At 47.6% G+C, this 17,457-nt stretch overlaps 1 long non-coding RNA gene across 1 annotated transcript; it reads left to right on the top strand.

Annotated features, from left to right (window-relative positions):
* Nucleotides 1–202: 202 nt before the first annotated feature.
* LOC147523656 (uncharacterized) lies at nt 203–16,725 on the top strand. Its single transcript, XR_015216800.1, has 3 exons — nt 203–346; nt 441–500; nt 16,377–16,725. It is a non-coding gene; the product is annotated as an uncharacterized LOC147523656 (long non-coding RNA).
* Nucleotides 16,726–17,457: the final 732 nt, after the last annotated feature.

The raw sequence follows: 17,457 nt of genomic DNA, 5'->3' as shown, positions 1-17,457 counted from the left end.
TAGATAGAGAAAGAGCTAACGGTTTAAAACTCACTAGTTAAAGTTTCTGACATTAAACCATTTTAAGGATGCCCAAACCTTTCTTTTCGAAAATATCGAAAAAGACTACATTTTTCTTTGAAGAAAGTTGGTTTTTAGATATAGAAATCTAACGTTGTGCAACTTAATCTTGTTATGTTATTTTGCAGTTCAATGAGGTGGGAAGCATTAGTATATATGTTACTTGTGTGTTTGGCTAGGGAAGAAACCCTCAAAATACCAGCTGTATTCGGTATGCTATTGCTATTGTTTGTGCTTTGGAAGAAGGAACTATGGGTCGATGGTTGGTGGCTTATACTTGTGCTATGTGAGTGTGTTCTTTTACACAATTTTTTTTTAAGGAATGTTTTGATTTTGATGATTTTTTAATAACTGATATTGGAAAATTGGTACATATGTAGTTGAACATGGTATGTTTGGAGAGAGGATTTCTGGCCTTACTCCAAGCTAGTTGTGCATTGGTAAGAAAATTATTCATATCTCCTCTGTGCAGTACATTTTTGTTAATGTGATTCACTTATTCCTTCTTGTTAGATTTTAGATGTGTAGTTGATATAACCCACTAAAAATAAATACTTAGTCAGACAAAATGAGGAGGGATAAGGATGTTGCACCAAAGAGTTTGGGACACACTTTTGAATGTTTATATTCGACAACGTCACTGTAGGGGAGTGATATTCTCTATCCATCACGCGCTTAACATGGTGGAAATAACACATCGACCTATGGAGACAGGTCGCATCCATGAGCCAGTAGAACGCTACAGCCAGATCGCAATATCAGGCGAACTACGCTAGGAAGTGACACAGATCCCCTATCCATAAGCAATCATGACTAAAGAGTACTTGTACATATCTTGACCGTCAGCCACTGATCACGGCCGCAAGCTACTTGTACAGACTGTCACTCCACATCATTACAGCAGACCTATGAGAACAGTTCTCACGTGTCATCCTAATCTCCACCTCACGTTTAGGACACCCTTTACACGTGGAAAGCAAGGATACACGCTCAATCTCTATAAATACCTTTCATATGAACTACGCCAGACCTGATTCTACTCTCCCCCTTGGAACCTAGAGTAAGATACGTAGGCAGTTCGCTCTTAAGTCGAACTCGGTCTCATCCAATTATCTATTTTTAGTCCCCTAAAGACTGTTTGTAAGGGAAAACCATATCACACCTTTTTACATTGGCGCGTCGTGGTCTCGATTACTCGAGTAACCAAACCATTTCCAAACAAACTTATAACCAAAATTCTCAAGCCCACGAAGCATGGCAAGCCTCGAAGCTCAACTCCACCATCTAGCAGGCCAACTAGGGACAGTGAACGAGCAAATAGTTGAGCTCCGGCAAGAAAACATCACGCTCTTCTGCGCCTGGTGGACACACACGTAACCCACTAGGAGTCATCAGAGAGGACGACGTCATCAACGTCGGTCAACGGATCACCGAATTTGAACCAAAAGGCTCGACAAAAATGCGTCAAGAAAGATTCCACCCGGATAGTGCAAAAGATGTTGAAAACCCTACCAAGATCTCCATTTGTTTCTTTGAAGTACTTCACAAAGTCTTTCCTCCAAACTTTGTCCAACCACGGTTCCGATGTCACGACGGCCGCACATGCCCAGGCCAGCATATAGCACGATATGCCCAAAGTCTTGCACTCTACAGCGCACCAGAGTTCAACCATCTCCCGCAGCGGTTTTTCCGGTGAGTCTAAAAGATGGCCCACTCGATTGGTTCTTCTCTTTCGAGGCGGACTCCATAAAAGCTTTCGAGCGACTTCACCGAATTGTTCGCCAAGCCCGACGCATTATACAACCGGATGTAAGAAGGGTGATCTCAATTCACTCTTCCCATTTCGCTCTTGACAAGGAGAAACGCATGACTCCTTCCTAAGCCGGTTCAAAAACGAGAACTCTTGGACATGGAAAGCGGCCTCAAAAGAATCATTTGTCGCGGTGGCTTTCCAACCGCTTGCCGCGCCCCCAATACCGACCTAACGGATCGCTCCCGAAAGACCCGGCCGAAGCGAATGGCGGCGCGGTAGACGCTTCGAGTTGATAAATACATTAAAAGGCTGCAAGAGGTCCGCAAATGCGAGAACCAAGAAGAAGAAGAAGCGAAGAAGGAGAGGTTTACGAGGTAGCATCATCCTCTAGGAAAGCGACCCGACAACAAAGGGCAACCCTCCAAACCCAAACCAAGAAATGATCGAGATTTCGCCGTGCTTCTCACCGGATCTCCTAGTTACATACTAGAGAAGATCAAAGCGAGTGCTTTTACCGACCGGAGATAAAGGCGTGCCGGCAGATCGATCGACCCGACCATACCTGCGGCGTTCCATCGCGCCCAATTGCCTATGAGACCGGCGTGTCTTTGGGGGCTCAAGCATTACTTGCAAGACACTCGGGTTGGTTCGGGCACATCAAGCGATACACCAATATATACGACGGCGACTGCGCCACACAAACTCATGGCCCGCAGACACTGGCAGTCCCCACCCCGACGGGCGATCTGCGGTCTCAAAGTCGCCCACAGCCAGAAGGGCGTTCAGAGAACGCGTCCGTCAAGATCGCCGTCACCCATCAAGAAGTCAAGCGAAGCAGCATTGAACCATCCACATGATCACACTCCGGGATGATTCCGCCTCGAAGTTCGCGGGGAAAAAAGCGCGGCGTCGGTGCCCTCCATGAAGTGTACAACTTTTCTTTACAAGCCGCCCAGCGCCCGCGCGGTTGAGGTATGAAGCGGGGAGACATCACCTACCGAAGCCGACCTCAACAAAGTTTGCCTCCCGCGATAACTTCTGACTAGTGGTCCACGTCAAAATCGATGCCCGGACCGTGCTGAAGTTTTGATCGATCCCGGCAGCTCTTTGCGATATTTTGTTCTACCACACGATCCAAGAGATGAACTTGCCAAAGTCGGTCTTCATAGACCCCATCGCAACCCTCTTCCCGGATTTAATGGCTCCGGGGCCGATCAATAGGAGACATCATACTCCCGATCTCGGTGGGTTCGGGAAGACAAAGTCGGCTTCAACACGCGCTTGGCGTCCTAGATACCAAGTCGTCCCCTGGCGCCATTCTAGGGCGGCGGTGGATCATCGGATCGACGGTCGTCTGGTCCACGTTGCACCAAGTGATCCGTTTTTCTGGTCGAGGGAATGATGGAGCTTGAAGCAACCGACTCGAGGCCCATCATTGTAACGGATCATCGCCGCATGAAACAAGATCGGTGAACCTCCCATCATCATCGTCAACAACGAGCCCATTAGCTATACAATGGCCAAAGACTTAGTGGGTCGAGGTGCGAACCACCGCACCAAAAAAGAAACACCGGGGCTCAATAAAACTTCCTCTCACCGAGGAGCCCGACCGCTTACCAAGTCGGTGGCGGACGGACCGGCGGTGCAAATCCTCGAGGTTAACCTTAATCGGAGAGCGACACGTGCAAACAAAATCTCGTGATCGCACCAACAGCTCCCATACAACCTGACCGGTAGCGATGCGCGTGAACTACCCGGTTTATGTTGTCCGCGGCGGCGATCCACTTCGACCTCGTTATCGTAACCACGAAGGCGTTCAGTTCTACGGCTACTCCAACCGCTATCGGACCAGCCCGGATTGCCAAAGTGCAATCTTCCGTAAAGCTTCGAAGCGCCGAGAACCAAGCATCGACTTTAAAAGCGGCAAGTGAATATGGGAACCGAAGGCGACCCCTAAGCTTCGTCTATGTAGGAGCCAACCTCGACCCACACAAAGGCTCACCTTGTAAATTTTCTCGATGAATAAAGATGTGTTCGCTTGGTCGTATATCGGCGTGCCTAGTATAGATCCTAGCGTTGCATGCCACCGGCTAAACGTCAACCCTGGTGCCAAACCAGTTCGCCAGCGACCGAGAAGATTGTCATTACGTTTTCAAAAAGCAGTGAACGATGAGGTCGACAAACTCAAACAAATAGGGTTCATCAGGAAGGTCGATTACCCGAGTGGGTCACAAACATAGTCGCCGTTCGAAAAAGAATGGTACCGATCGGCTTGGCGTCGACTTCACCAACGTCAACCAAGAAACTCCAAAGGCGGTTTCCACTACCGAGAATCGACCAACTAGTCGACCAAACTTGTGGGCACGAAGCTGCTCTCATTCATGGATGCATATAGTGGTACAACCAAATACCACTTTGAAGATCGGGGAGGAAGACTTCATTCATCATCGAGCAAGGAATTTATTGTTACAATGTTCTCCGTTCGATTGAAAATGCAGGGGGCGATATATCAACGACTTTAACCGACATGTTCCGGGACATGTTAGGAGATACCATGGAAGTCTACATCGGCGATATGGTTGTCAAAAGCAAGAATGAGCGACCACCTCAATCACCTCGAGCAAGCGTTCTCCAGACTACGACGAACGGAATGAAGTTGAACCCAGAGAAGTGCCTTTTCGGAGCGTCCTCCGGAAAATTTCTCGGTTATCAGGTCTCGCAGCGAGGTATCGAAGCAAATCCAGATCAAATTCGGGCGTTCCTCGACATGCCCGACCCGCAAACAAAGAAACAGATACAAAAGTTGTCAGGTATGGTCGCCGCACTCAACCGATTCATATCGAGAGCATCAGACAAATGCCGACCGTTCTTACAGATACTAAAGAAGGGCGAGCAGTTTTCATGGAACGATCAATGCCACCAAGCATTCTCCACCCTTAAGGAATACCTGACAACACCCCCCGTCTTAGCTAAGCCGACAAACGGAGAAACTCTGGGGCTTTATCTGGCAATATCGGACTTCGCCATCAGTTCGTTCCTATTAAAAAACGAACACAATTCAGAAAAGCCGATCTACTTCACAAGTAAGACACTCACTCAGTGAGAGAGGAATTACTCCCCGTAGAAAGCGATCCTTGCTTTGTTATACTCAGCAAGAAAATTCAGATCTTACTTCCAAGCCCATCCAATCAAAGTACTTAGCGATCTCCCGTTGAAGAGGATACTTCACAAGGAAAATAAGACCACCAGGATGGCAATATGGGCCGAAGAGTTGGGCGAGCACCACATGGAATTCGTCCCCCACACCGCAGAAAGGTCAGGTCGTCGCAGATTTTCTAGCAGATTTTCGGTCGGCGACCCCAATTGGGAGTCGAAATGAGGTCGCACCCACAAAAAGCAAACATAAAAGCGATCACGGTCCCTTTTCGCCGATGGTTCCAAAGAACCCGGGGAGGTAGCGGTATCGAGTCGTTTTAGTATCCCGGGAGGGAGCTATGATAAGCGATCCAGCGTAGACTTCGCGAACCTCAACAATGAAGGCGAGTACGAAACACTAATAATGGGAATGCGATGCGGCAATCCATTTCGGTGTAAAGGAGATCCAAATCTTTAGTGACTTCATGAACCGGTCGGTCAGTTCGCCCAGGTCAAAAAAAAGTACACTACCAAAGAAAGGTAACTTTTCCAAGTACCTTCAAGTTGTTAATGATTTGCTTCCTTCCTTTAGCGAGCTACGATACACCATTTTTTGCGTGGAGAACCGTCCACGCCAGATAAATTTTAGCATACTTAGCCACTTAGACGCGAATTGTGCCCTAGACATTAACCGACCATTGAAGTGGTCGATCGACCCGACCTACCAAGCAAACCATGTCTTGGCAATCGGTGACTGTGCCCCGGCTCTGAAGATCGGATGTGTCAAACATGGATGCGACCTATTATATACAATACATCCAAAGATGGCACACTTCCGGATGGCGTGCCAAAGCCGAGAAAGGTCCCACACGTGCACGTAGCTATTAATGCGTTGAATAACGGGTTATTAGAAAGTCCAGCGGGGAGGACCTCATCGAGGTGCATCGATCGAAAAGGTCGGTTAATCTTAGCGAAATCCATGAAGGAGAATGTGGCAATCATCTTTGGAGTCGCCTCATTTTTGGCCTGGCGATCTCCCAAGGATACTTCGGCCCCGTATGCAGATTGATGCCAAAATATGTCTCGAAAGTGTGTCAAATGTCAAACATTTGGTCACAACATTATCTGACCGGCCCGCGAATTGATCAACATCGCGAGCCTTCGCCGCGTTCCACATGTGGGGCATGGACATTATGGGACCATTCATCCCCGAGGAAAGAGCCGGCTTCCGCCGTTCTTCTTTGCGCCCGCATTATTTCACTAAGTGGGTCGAAGCAATTCCGTTGGCACCGCGTCAAAGAGTCACATGTCGGGAATTTCATTTGGACTCATATATCATCAGATTCGACTTACCACACATACTAGTGATGAATGGCGGCTCGGTTCAAAGCAAAAGCGGTCGAGAGTTCGGCCAAGTGGAAGATAGTTCACGCATTTTCCACTCCCCAGTACGCTCAAAGCAATGGTCAGGCAAAGGCCAGCAACAAAGCTATTCTAGAGAATTTGAAGAAAAAGATTGAAAATAACAAGAGCCCGATGGCCAAATCATTTCGAAAACATACTATGGGCTCACCGCGCCCGCATTTCGCTCGGCCAAAGTGAATCGCCATTTTCCTTATGCTATGGCACAGAAGCCGTCATCCCCACTGAGCTGACAATCACGAGAACCCGATCTGAGCTTGTCGAGTCAGGCCTTAACGACTCAGTGTTAGCTCGAGAGGTTGACCTCCTCGAGGAACGGCGTGATCTAGCAGCTATCAGAGTAGCATCCTACCAACAAGTCCTAAAGCGCTCCTACAACAAACGAGTGCACCCCCGATCTTTTCAACCGGGAGATCTAGTTTTGAAAAAAACTCAAGATGACTCAAAAACTAAGCCTACGTGGGAAGGCCTTACATGGTAGAAGCAGCGTCATTGGCAATGGGGCGTATTGGATTAAAACCCGGAAGGGGAAGTTAACGCCCGCGACCTTGGAACACATACTTACTAAAAAGCGGTTTTACCAATAGCGGCATTATCTATTGTAATTCATGTCCACATGTACTACAAGTTCAAGTGTAAACTACTAAAGATTGTCATCATAAAGCTGCGGTTTTGTTTACTCAAGTCTCCAAGCTAAGCCAATCGCGCACCACAAGCATCCATACCGGGGCTATACATGCTCTCATGCGGCGAGCGGCTTAGGGGAGCCTACAAGCTCATCGCCTCTCGAATCTCGCTAAGTTGAGGACTATACTTCTAGGATCAACTTCGGTGAGAACGCTACCGAGGCGATGCGCCGGGGGCTATACACGCTTCATGCGGCGGCGAGCGCTCTCGGGGAGCCCTGGGCTCATCGCCTCTCGAATCTCGCTAAGTTGAGGACCTATACTTCTAGGATCAACTTCGGTGAGAGCGCTTCGAGGTTAAAGACATACTCGGGGCTATACGCGCTTTCATGCGCGGCGAGCGGCTCTCGGGGAGCCTCTGAGGGCTCATCGCCTCTCGAATCTCGCTAAGTTGAGGACCTATACTTCTAGGATCAGCTTCGGCCGAGAACGCTCCAGGCAAAGACGCCCTACTCGGGGGCTATACACGCGCTCTCATCGGAAGCGAGCGCTCTCGGGGAGCCTACGGGCTCATCGCTCTCGAATCTCGCTAAGTTGAGGACTATGCTTAGGGTCAACTTCGGCGAAACGCGCTCTAAGGAGCAAAGACACCGGGGGGCTATACACTTCTCATGAGGCGAGCGATCTCGGGATCCCCTACAGGGCTCTCATCGCCTCTCGAATCTCGCTAAGTTGAGGACCTATGCTTCTAGGGTCAACTCAGCGAGAGCGCTCTCGGAGCAAATGCGCCCTCGGGGGCTATACTGCGCTCTCATGCGGCGAAGCGCTCTCGAGGAGCCTACTGGGGCTCATCGCCTCTCGAATCTCGCTAAGTTGAGGACCTATACTTCTAGGGCTTCTAGAATCAACTCGGCGAGGGGCTATACACGCGGACTCATGGGCGAGGGTAACACTCGGGGCTATGGGGCTCATCGCCTCTCGAATGCGCTAAGTTGAGAACACTATCGAGGGTCCCTCAGGGCTCATCGTTCGCCTCTCGAATCTCGCTAAGTTGAGGACCTATACTCCTCCTACAATCAACTCGGCGAGCGCGCTCCGGGGAGGCGACGCCCCTCGGGGGCTACGCACCATCTCGGGCAAGCGAGCGGCTTCGGGAGCGTCATGGGCTCCTCGCCCTCCGAGTGTTACTCGTTGAGAACTATACTCCTAGACCGCTCTTAGAACAAGAGTAAACAAGTATAGCGGCTTAATGAGAACACATCGAGACAAGCCCAATAAACTAAATAAGCTAGCACTAGTCGCGGTCAATCAAGCAAAAGGAAAACATTAAACTTACAATTACCATGGAGATATCTGGCCGGGTTTGGATAACCGGTTCAAACCAGCGTCTGGCTGGGTGCACCCGGAAATCGGTCGGACCAAGAAACAAAGTAAGAAAAATTAACGAAGCGCCACTTTCGTGGAAACCCGGTTCTCTGTATAAAAAGTTTAAGCCGCTTTCGGGCAAGCTGAAGACCACGGCTCTCAATGTTTAACCCCGTAGGGGCAAAGAACAAAGCGGGATCATTACAAACACGAACAAAATTCCTTAAAAGCGGAATCAACATCGCGGGCATCAACCACATGTTTGAGGGCGGTGCTAGTCGAAGGAACATGCCTCGCGACTCGCTTGAGAACAACGCGCATACCGATCCGCTCGAGCCCCGTCGCCTTAGTCGGTGACAATACTTCGTCGTCGGCTTGGCATACTCACTTCTGGCCGTAGTATCTGGCGCTTTGAGCTTTCGCGAGCAACCCGTGACATCGCTTAGCATACTTTCGGTGACTTCCGCCACTTCCATCCGCGGCTCGGCCATCGCGGTGACCCGTCTAAGCGTTCTCATCCTCCAGCGAACCACGGTGTTTCGCGATCATCGCTTCCGGTTTCCTCTTGCCGGCCCCGGTGGCTCGCGAAGCATCCATTTCGACCGGGAGTTGACATCGAGTATCGGCATGTTGCCGCGGCGTCCTTGATTTATCATACCCGGCCCGAAACTACAAGGACAAAGTCATAATCGAATCACTTAGAAACAAAGCGAAAGGCGATAGAGATACTCACCAAACAACTTCGCCATATCCATAGTCCCCGGTGGCGTGTCCATGTCTTCATCTTCGACCTCATTTCGGTCCCCCGTCTAACACGATCCCGCTTGACAAGAAGCTAGTCGTATGGCTAGTGGAAGGCTGCTGAATCGAGCGTTCCAAAGACGCTTCTTTCCGTCCTCCCGGCGTAGTAGAACTTCGCTCCCTACGTCCCCTAACGCGAGGGCGAACTCTCACTAGCGACGTGGCGACCTTGCTCCAGTCGTCACTTCCATCAGCGACCAGGGAGAGCTTCCTTCCGGCGGCGACCTAAACACAATGCCGCCCCGTCGGCGACCCGACCCCTTGGATCGTTTGCTCCTCTTGCCACCGGATCAAAATGACTTTCCTCTTACCCACGGTCCCCATGCACATGAGGGCCGGAACTCCATCTCCTCCATGAGCGAGGGAACTTCGCTCTTACACTCCGCTTCTCCTCGGCGTCGGCGCATACACGAGCCATAATGAAAGCTACACCACGAAAACAACACAAAGACGCGGCTTAGAAGCGACCCGGTAGTTTCAGCGTCCACAATCTAAGCGAAAGCCGAAAAGCGTGCACGAGTAAAGGGAAAGCGAGAGAAGCGGCGGTAGGAAGAAGCGGCGGCGATGGGAAGAACAAGAAGAAGCAAATGTCGTTGCTCTCCTGACCGGTCGTATTTAAACTCACGAAGCGTCTCTTTGATAATGCACACCATTATGGCATCGAGACACCAAACGCCAACCAACCCGGCAGCCATCATTTCACACCCCCGACCGCCCGTATTCCGACCGCGTACCCGCGCCATGCGACGTAATGCATTCAGGGCGGCTCGAATCTGAGCGTCCGGCGTCACCATCATCGATATGAGCGACCCGCACCATTTAGTTCATAATAGTAGGGCTGCGCTTACAAATATAAACATTCCTCTCATACACAAAACAAGGCATAAAACAAAAGAGCAACAAGATTCACATTCAAGCGGTGGCGACCAACAAACAACAAGAACACCCGGTTCCGCGGATTAACCGTCTTTGCTGAGAATACTCGGAAATCCAAAGACGATTAAACATTCGATATCGCGGTCAATAACAGCGAAGACACAAGCGAGTTGCCGGTCGACCAGGGGAACCAAATCTATTGTTTTACGCCGGAGACCCATTCTGGCGGCATGTAATAAGCGGGTATCTTAAACATTTTCGCCTAAACCTTCTCCAAGAATCACATTCAAAAGCGGACCGCGGAGCTTGCACCGCGGAGGACACCCTGGCAAATGCATCGGCAACCACCGGGGAGATCATTTGGACCCCCGGAAAGGCGCTTTCACTCGGCAAACCCGGCGAGGGGTGACACGACTGCGAGGAATAGGGCGGCGAGCCAGCCCGATTCGCGCCGAGCTTCGCCCGAAATCCGGCGTTCCGCTCCTCCTGCCGGGTTGTCCATCTTCCTTTCCGGCTCCTCCACCTTTCGGCCACGGATGGCGAGATAGGCCTCTTTGGCTTGCAGAGTGGAAGTCTTACGGCGTTGGCATAAAGCGTTATTTGTGGCTAGTTGGCCCCCAGCGCTCCACCTCATCTTCAACTCGATCGACTTCGTTCACGCGCAGAGGTCTTCTCGAGCTAGAAGCGGTGGTTGAGGGCCTCAGTAGCATCGATTCGGCCTTTTACGCCTCTTGCCGCGGCCAGCGATTCGATGGCTTCGTCCCTCGGTGACTCAGCGTCCGCTTCTCCTCCCAATTGACTATCTACGCGGCCGTCTTTGACCACGGTACCCGGTGATCGGTGTGACGGATCGCACCATACATCGGATCATTATCAAACAAGCGGCATTATTTATGATAACCGCGATGATCAAGAAGCATGAAACATACTTACCGGGCACATCGCCTTGTCCATCCCCCGGGTTCGACTCCGGCTCGCCCAGCGTCAAGTCTTTCCTATCACGATCTAGGGTCATCCCTCAACGAAAAGCGGCTATAGAGGCGGACTTGTAGGCTGCCGATCGGACCTCCTCGCATGCGTTTTTCTTCGGATACCTCGTGATGTACATCAAGTTGCGCTCCATTTCGTCCTTCCCGATCTTGGATGCCGCTTACCGATCTCTCCGGCGCCAACCTTTCCCTTCATCTTGCGGAGGATCTCCAACAACCACAGGTCGGCGACCTCGAAGGCTGACCTCGAGGCGTCCTCACCTAGGGCGGCGAAGTCGAACATCGGCCTCGCGCCATACCGGGTTCGCGAGCCGCTTCCCCGATTCTTCACCACTTTAGTGCGGTCTACCGATACCGGCGACTTTCGCGCGGTCGATACTACAGGATGTCAAAGGCGTCATCGGATCAAAGGGCGTCCTCTCGCCCTTCCCCTCGGACAGGAAGCCCGGCGCTCCCGGTGGTCGCTTCACCCGATCTGGCTCCGTTATTTTGTCTTCCAGCGTCACCCGGATCGCTCTCTTACAACTTCTCCATCCATCGGCTTTCTTCGACGGATTCCCTCCAGAGTTACCCAGCGCTTTCGGGCTTTACATTCTACTCTTTTTTCCGGATGGCGAGGTCCTCGCTCTTCAAAGAAATCGCAACCACGGTAGCTTAGCTTTGTTTTTAGATCTCGCGACAAGCAAGCGAACTTCGATCACTTATCGACTTGACTCCTTTTTGGTGAATATCAACGCATAACCAACAAGGCAACAGATTGATAAAAGTTCTACGAAATTAAGTTAGCCCTAATCGAACCGGCAATGGCTTCCACCCGCACCGATAAAGTTGCATACTTTATGGTTCACTTGAACCAGCTAGCCAACGATGGCGTCCTGAGGAAGCGATGGTCGTTTGTGTCGACTTCGTTACTCTTTACCGTCGAGCGCCGACAGTAGCTTCGTGTTTCACCTTGTCGGGCTAAAATTTAAAGTTAATGACCTAGATAAACTTATAACGAGATAGTGCTTCGATTACATCGGCGACCTCGATCCGGTACATATTTTCGCAAAAGTTATTTGGCGTTCAAGAGATCAAAACCTTAAATAGTAAAGATAACGTGTTCCCCATAAACTAAATTCTTGCCTTGCCCGCGGTTCGGGAACTTCGCAAAACCGGCTTGGAGAGCGGTATCGTCATAATAGCCCTCGGTATCCCTCGCGGATGATCACCCCATTATGTGGGGGTATACCTCTCGCTAAAACCGGGCGTTCGTGGATGGAGTCGGGCTCATGGATCTCGGATAAACATGGTTATCCCATATTTCTTTTCGCGGATATGGGGCATACTAACGGCATGTCTATCCCACGATTTACAGGCGGCCGGATGAACTTGAAAGGCGACCCTCGCGCGACACGAAGTGCTGGCTGAATATAAATGAGTGTTTCTGACGCAGTAATGAATCGAGCCACATCTTCCCCTTTGCCGACCCCCGGCCGCCTCGCCTTCATCATCACTCTCACCCATCCCACTGAAACGGACTTCATCTTTATCATCACCTTCGTCATCCCGACCAAAGAGACACTTCCACGAACCTCGTTAGATCGAGGTGTCATCGAGTCGGACATTTTCTCTTCTAAACCTAACAAATCTAGCTACTAGTATCTAACAGCAGATCCTAACAACTCTAACACGAGGTAGCACCACACAAGAAGAAGAGGTTCAAAAATGGCGGAGAACTAACTTTGAAGGATGATGCGGTAATGAAGTTAAATCTACCACTGAAGCGACCAAATGAAGTCTCACTTTGAGCAAGTAAAATTTTTGAGCAACCGCCCTCCGGTTTCAAGGCATCATGATTATACCCAGCCCTAGCTGCCCGCGACTTCCAACCAAGCATCTATCTTTTTCACATCAGAAAACGGGCGCGTTTTTCTTCTGCTGCTTTCGGATCATCCGCGTCACGCACCGCGCGTCAAGCGTTCGCACCCACTAGCTCACATGGTTAACACGAGCCGTTCTCTCCGGATCGTGGGAGATTTCCACCTCTCACATAGTCCACGCTGCTATTTACCGATCTCTCGGTGGTCGTTATCACAACCTAACCCTCGGTGTTTTTGGTTCCTCGTATTAACTCCTTGGGGAACTTTTAGGGGCTGGTAGTACTTTGGGGAGTGATATTCTCTATCCAAAGATCTTTTAACATGGTGGAAATAACACATCGACCTATGGAGGCAAAATTCGCATCCATGAGCCGATAGAATGCATCACGGCCCGGATCGCAATATCGGGCGAACCACGCTAGGAAGTGACGGATCCCCTATCCATAAGCAATCATGACTAAAGAGTACTTGTACATATCTTGACCGTCGACCACGATAATCACGCCAAGCTACTTGTGCGGTTGCCACTCCACATCATTCTGGCGGACTATGAGAGCAGTTCTCACGTGCCATCCTAATCTCCACCTCACGTTTAGGACACCCTTTACACGTGGAGAGCAAGGATACACGCTCAATCTCTATAAATACCTCTCCTATGAACTACGCCAGACCTGATTCTACTCTCCCCCTTGGAACCCAGAGTAAGATACGTAGGCAGTTCACTCTCAAGTCGAACTCGGTCTCATCCAATTATCTATTTCTAGTCCCCTAAAGACTGTTTGTAAGGGAAAACCATATCACACCTTTACAGTCACCATATCTCTGCAGTTAATGCTCAACTCATATCCTTGAGATGGCGAGAGCCAAGCTCATCTCTATGTGTAGGGAGGCGAATCCTTCCTTTGCTCGAGGTTGAAATCACACTTGTTCTCATTGTCCTCTTAACTATTACACTGTCAAATTGCTGTTAGTGATCTGGTAACATTTGGATATAAGGAGTCTCTTTCATAGATTTAGCTAGATTCTGATCTGTCATATGTCCCCAAATGGGATACGTATTTTAAATAGTGCCCTGAAACTGCTTTCAGTTGCATTAATTTTCTTTACAGAGTTAGTTGATCTTTTGTTTTGTCCCCGGGTACTGTGATTTATGTGGCCATGGGGGTGTATACATGATTACATGGATGAAGTTTGTTTCCTAAATATGCATTTTAAAATCAGATATGTTATCTTAATATGCATCTTTGCATGATGAGTTGTGTGCCTTGCAAAACAGTGTTTCTTGTTATGATCTGCATTAGGCTCTAAACTCTAGACAACTAGACCACGGGTAAATAGTAAAAATTAGTAAACCTTCTCCCAACTTGGCTTGTCAAACCTCCTTAATGCCTCTCGTGCTACTTGAGTTAATGGGATCCAATAAAATGTTGTGTGAGTTTGTTTATGGCAAATTGTGTTTGTAGAAAGGTCTAGTTCAACCTATGTACATGTTAGTCCTGTTCAAATATGGGTGCAGGGACATGACATTACAATGGAAATAGCTCTTATAGTCATAACAGTGGACATTATATAGCAAGGTGCAAATATTGTTGTACTATATAAGATTCAGGTTTAACAACCTGACACTAGTAAAATTATACTATTGTTAATGGGGAGGAAAGTTGGAGAGAAAAAGAGGATACAACCTTAGTTAGTTTCATCCTTGTACCACTACAATGTGTACTTATACATAAGAAAATAACAGGGTAAATTATTACACAATAGAAAAAAAAATATCCTAAAAAAATCGAGGGGACTTTGCCCTATAGCCCCTCGGGAGATGTCCCTTAAGAGTTAAGACTAACACTGTGATCATGGTCCCTTTACTCATCAAAAGGTGTTTCTCTATGGTCTGTGTCTTCCTAATTAACTATTGGTGCTTAACTGCAATAGGTTTAGTTCCACACTTCCACCTGAGACTAACACTCATCTACTACCTTTTGAGGTAAATTTATGTATACAGCCAGTGGCGGAGCCGCATTACACGTGCCCCTGGTCAAATCTGTGAAGTTCACATATTAGTACTAGTGTACTACTGTCTATACTTCATACTTGGGTACCTTTGAACATCATCACTTACTAGATATTACTCTGTGGCTTGGACACCGACCTCTGTATCTTCACCAACTAAACATTACTCTTTCACTCACAATTGTTTGAAAAGGTAGACTCGCCAGATCAGCACACAACAATGAACCTTGTGCTTGAGCTTATCTAATTACTAGAATATGCCCTGTGTCTTAAAGACACTCTTTGTGTGAGTTTGTTTATGGCAAATTGTGTTTGTAAAATGGATTCAACCTATGCATGCCTTGCACGTTTCACCTATGCATTAAAGGCCTTCGGCACTGGTTGCAATCATGCTTGGGCATGCATACAATACCTCCATGAGTAAATTCTAAGACAACGAATAGGATGACTTTACTCCAAGATGGTTGCATCAGTGAGTATTTAACACACTGGTTCCCGAGTTCGATTCATCCCAACAGCAATATTTGTTTTAATCAATTTTATGTTGTTGCAATAAACAAAACAAAGCAGAAAATGATGTTAGAGCGACTCGAACTGTTGACCTGTTGGCGTTACAGCCGTTTCGGCTCATGGATCAACTTTGCGACACATTTAGTAATAGCTGCCAACACGTATCTCGGGGAAAATAAGAGCACAGTAGCCGTTTGATGGTTTTAAATTCGATCTGGACCGTCCTTTATTATAGTTTTGTCCTGTAGCGAAAAAAAATCCCTATCTTATTATATAGATACAAATCATTTTCTTCACTTTTAAAACCTTGTCAAAAGACCGGTGTAACTCATCAACTACCCAAGTTATGCTTGTGCCCCAGAGGATATGTTTACTACAACATATACAAGCTTTTATACTTTATACTGTTTTTAATGGAGTAAAACCTAGTGGGTGAAGATCAAGTCCGACCCTCCATGTTTAGAGCATTCTTGAGCTACATCCCAGTTGTGCACTTGTGCAAATAGGTCATTGACAAGGGACAAAGATTCATAGTCCTTTGTATATAGTATTGTCCGCACAAAACAAGGCCGCAGCATCTCCATGTGCCCCAGGTAGAGAAAGTTTATGGCGCCGCCAATGTATCAGATGCTACATAACCTTTAGATGAAGTGACTTATTTCTAAATTCATCTCATAATTACTAAAATAAGGTGGCTTTCATCAATATAGAATTTGAAGTACACGTAAATTTTATACGAAAATAATAAGGAGAAAATGGTGGAAGATGTTGTTGACTAGTGTGGTAAGGCCCGCATCCCTTCTGTATTCTGCTGAACAATGAGTTTAAAGAGATACTCTGAAAGTTTTTTATATTCCTTATTTTGTATCATGTTTCTTATGTTTTTATTTCTTATTTTAGTGGAATCAATTTGGACTTCAGTTGCTATGCTCTCAAAATTCACTTTCTATAGTTGATTTTGTTTCAGGGAGAGGTCGTAGTAGGACTAGTAGCTGTGCATTTACCTGCTTATGAAGATACAAGAGTTCTGCAAATGTTAATGATAGGGAATTTTGTCGTACACTAAGACACTAATTTGATCTGATCATATACTGGTGCTTTCTGGATGTATATTTTAGTATTAACTTGTACTTTATTCCAAGCGGGAAGTTCGTACTTTGAGATACTCTCTTGTAAGTCATGCTTTTGATTGTTCCTTAGAGTTGAAGTGACTACTTTGTAAGGATATTCTTGTAAGGCTTCCGTCTGAGTTTGCTCGTCTAGTACTACTTGCATTTTTAGATTTTCATATTTTTAAGCCAAGGATTAGTCTTTAACATCTTGCATAGAAAAATGGAACCCAGTTTGCTAACCTGTGCGGCGACAAAATCTAGTATTGGTTCTTTTTCATCTGGTTTCACTCATGAGAGTGTGTTATAAAGCTTAGGGTATATATTTTCACTTTGTTTGGAGGAGAAAGAGCAGACCAAGGTATCTGTTGGTCTGGAAATTTTTATATTCCCTGTTGAGTTGTTGTAGACTTGTAGCTGAACGGATATTAATATTTAGTTCCCTTGTGGTATGTTTCTTCTGCTCATTTTCCGCTGGAGGATCAACACGAGATTCCATAGTGAACTAGTCTGAATTAATGTTCATACATCTGAAACAAATATGATTTCAGATTTGTCCATTTCGTTCCATTCAAATTTTGATGCCAACATCAGTTCTTCCCCTCAATCTCTTGGTAATGTCGGCCCATATAAGTTAGTTGGGCCTCCGAACTCCTTAGCAGGCCCATAGAATCTATATTCAAATGACCAACCTAACCCCATTCTTTCTAAAACTGTGGTAAAATGAACTAAAACAAAAGGATATCTAAGCCAGTTCACAAAATGCCAGACGCTCTAACATCACAAAAGCCTATAAACCAAATTAGGAAGTCTCTAACTCCTCGCTCTTTTACTTACCTACTCACTAATGAGGCCTCTCCTAAATTCAGCTCCAGCTCTTTTTCTCGCACCATCACCCTTGCAACAGAACGAAGGTAACTTCTTCCTCTTCCTTTTCTT

Source organism: Coptis chinensis, chromosome 1 (assembly GCF_015680905.1).
Source record: "Coptis chinensis isolate HL-2020 chromosome 1, ASM1568090v1, whole genome shotgun sequence".
Taxonomy (NCBI): Eukaryota; Viridiplantae; Streptophyta; class Magnoliopsida; order Ranunculales; family Ranunculaceae; genus Coptis; species Coptis chinensis.
Note: the sequence above shows the minus strand (reverse complement) of the source record. Positions and strands in the feature narration are given on the sequence as shown.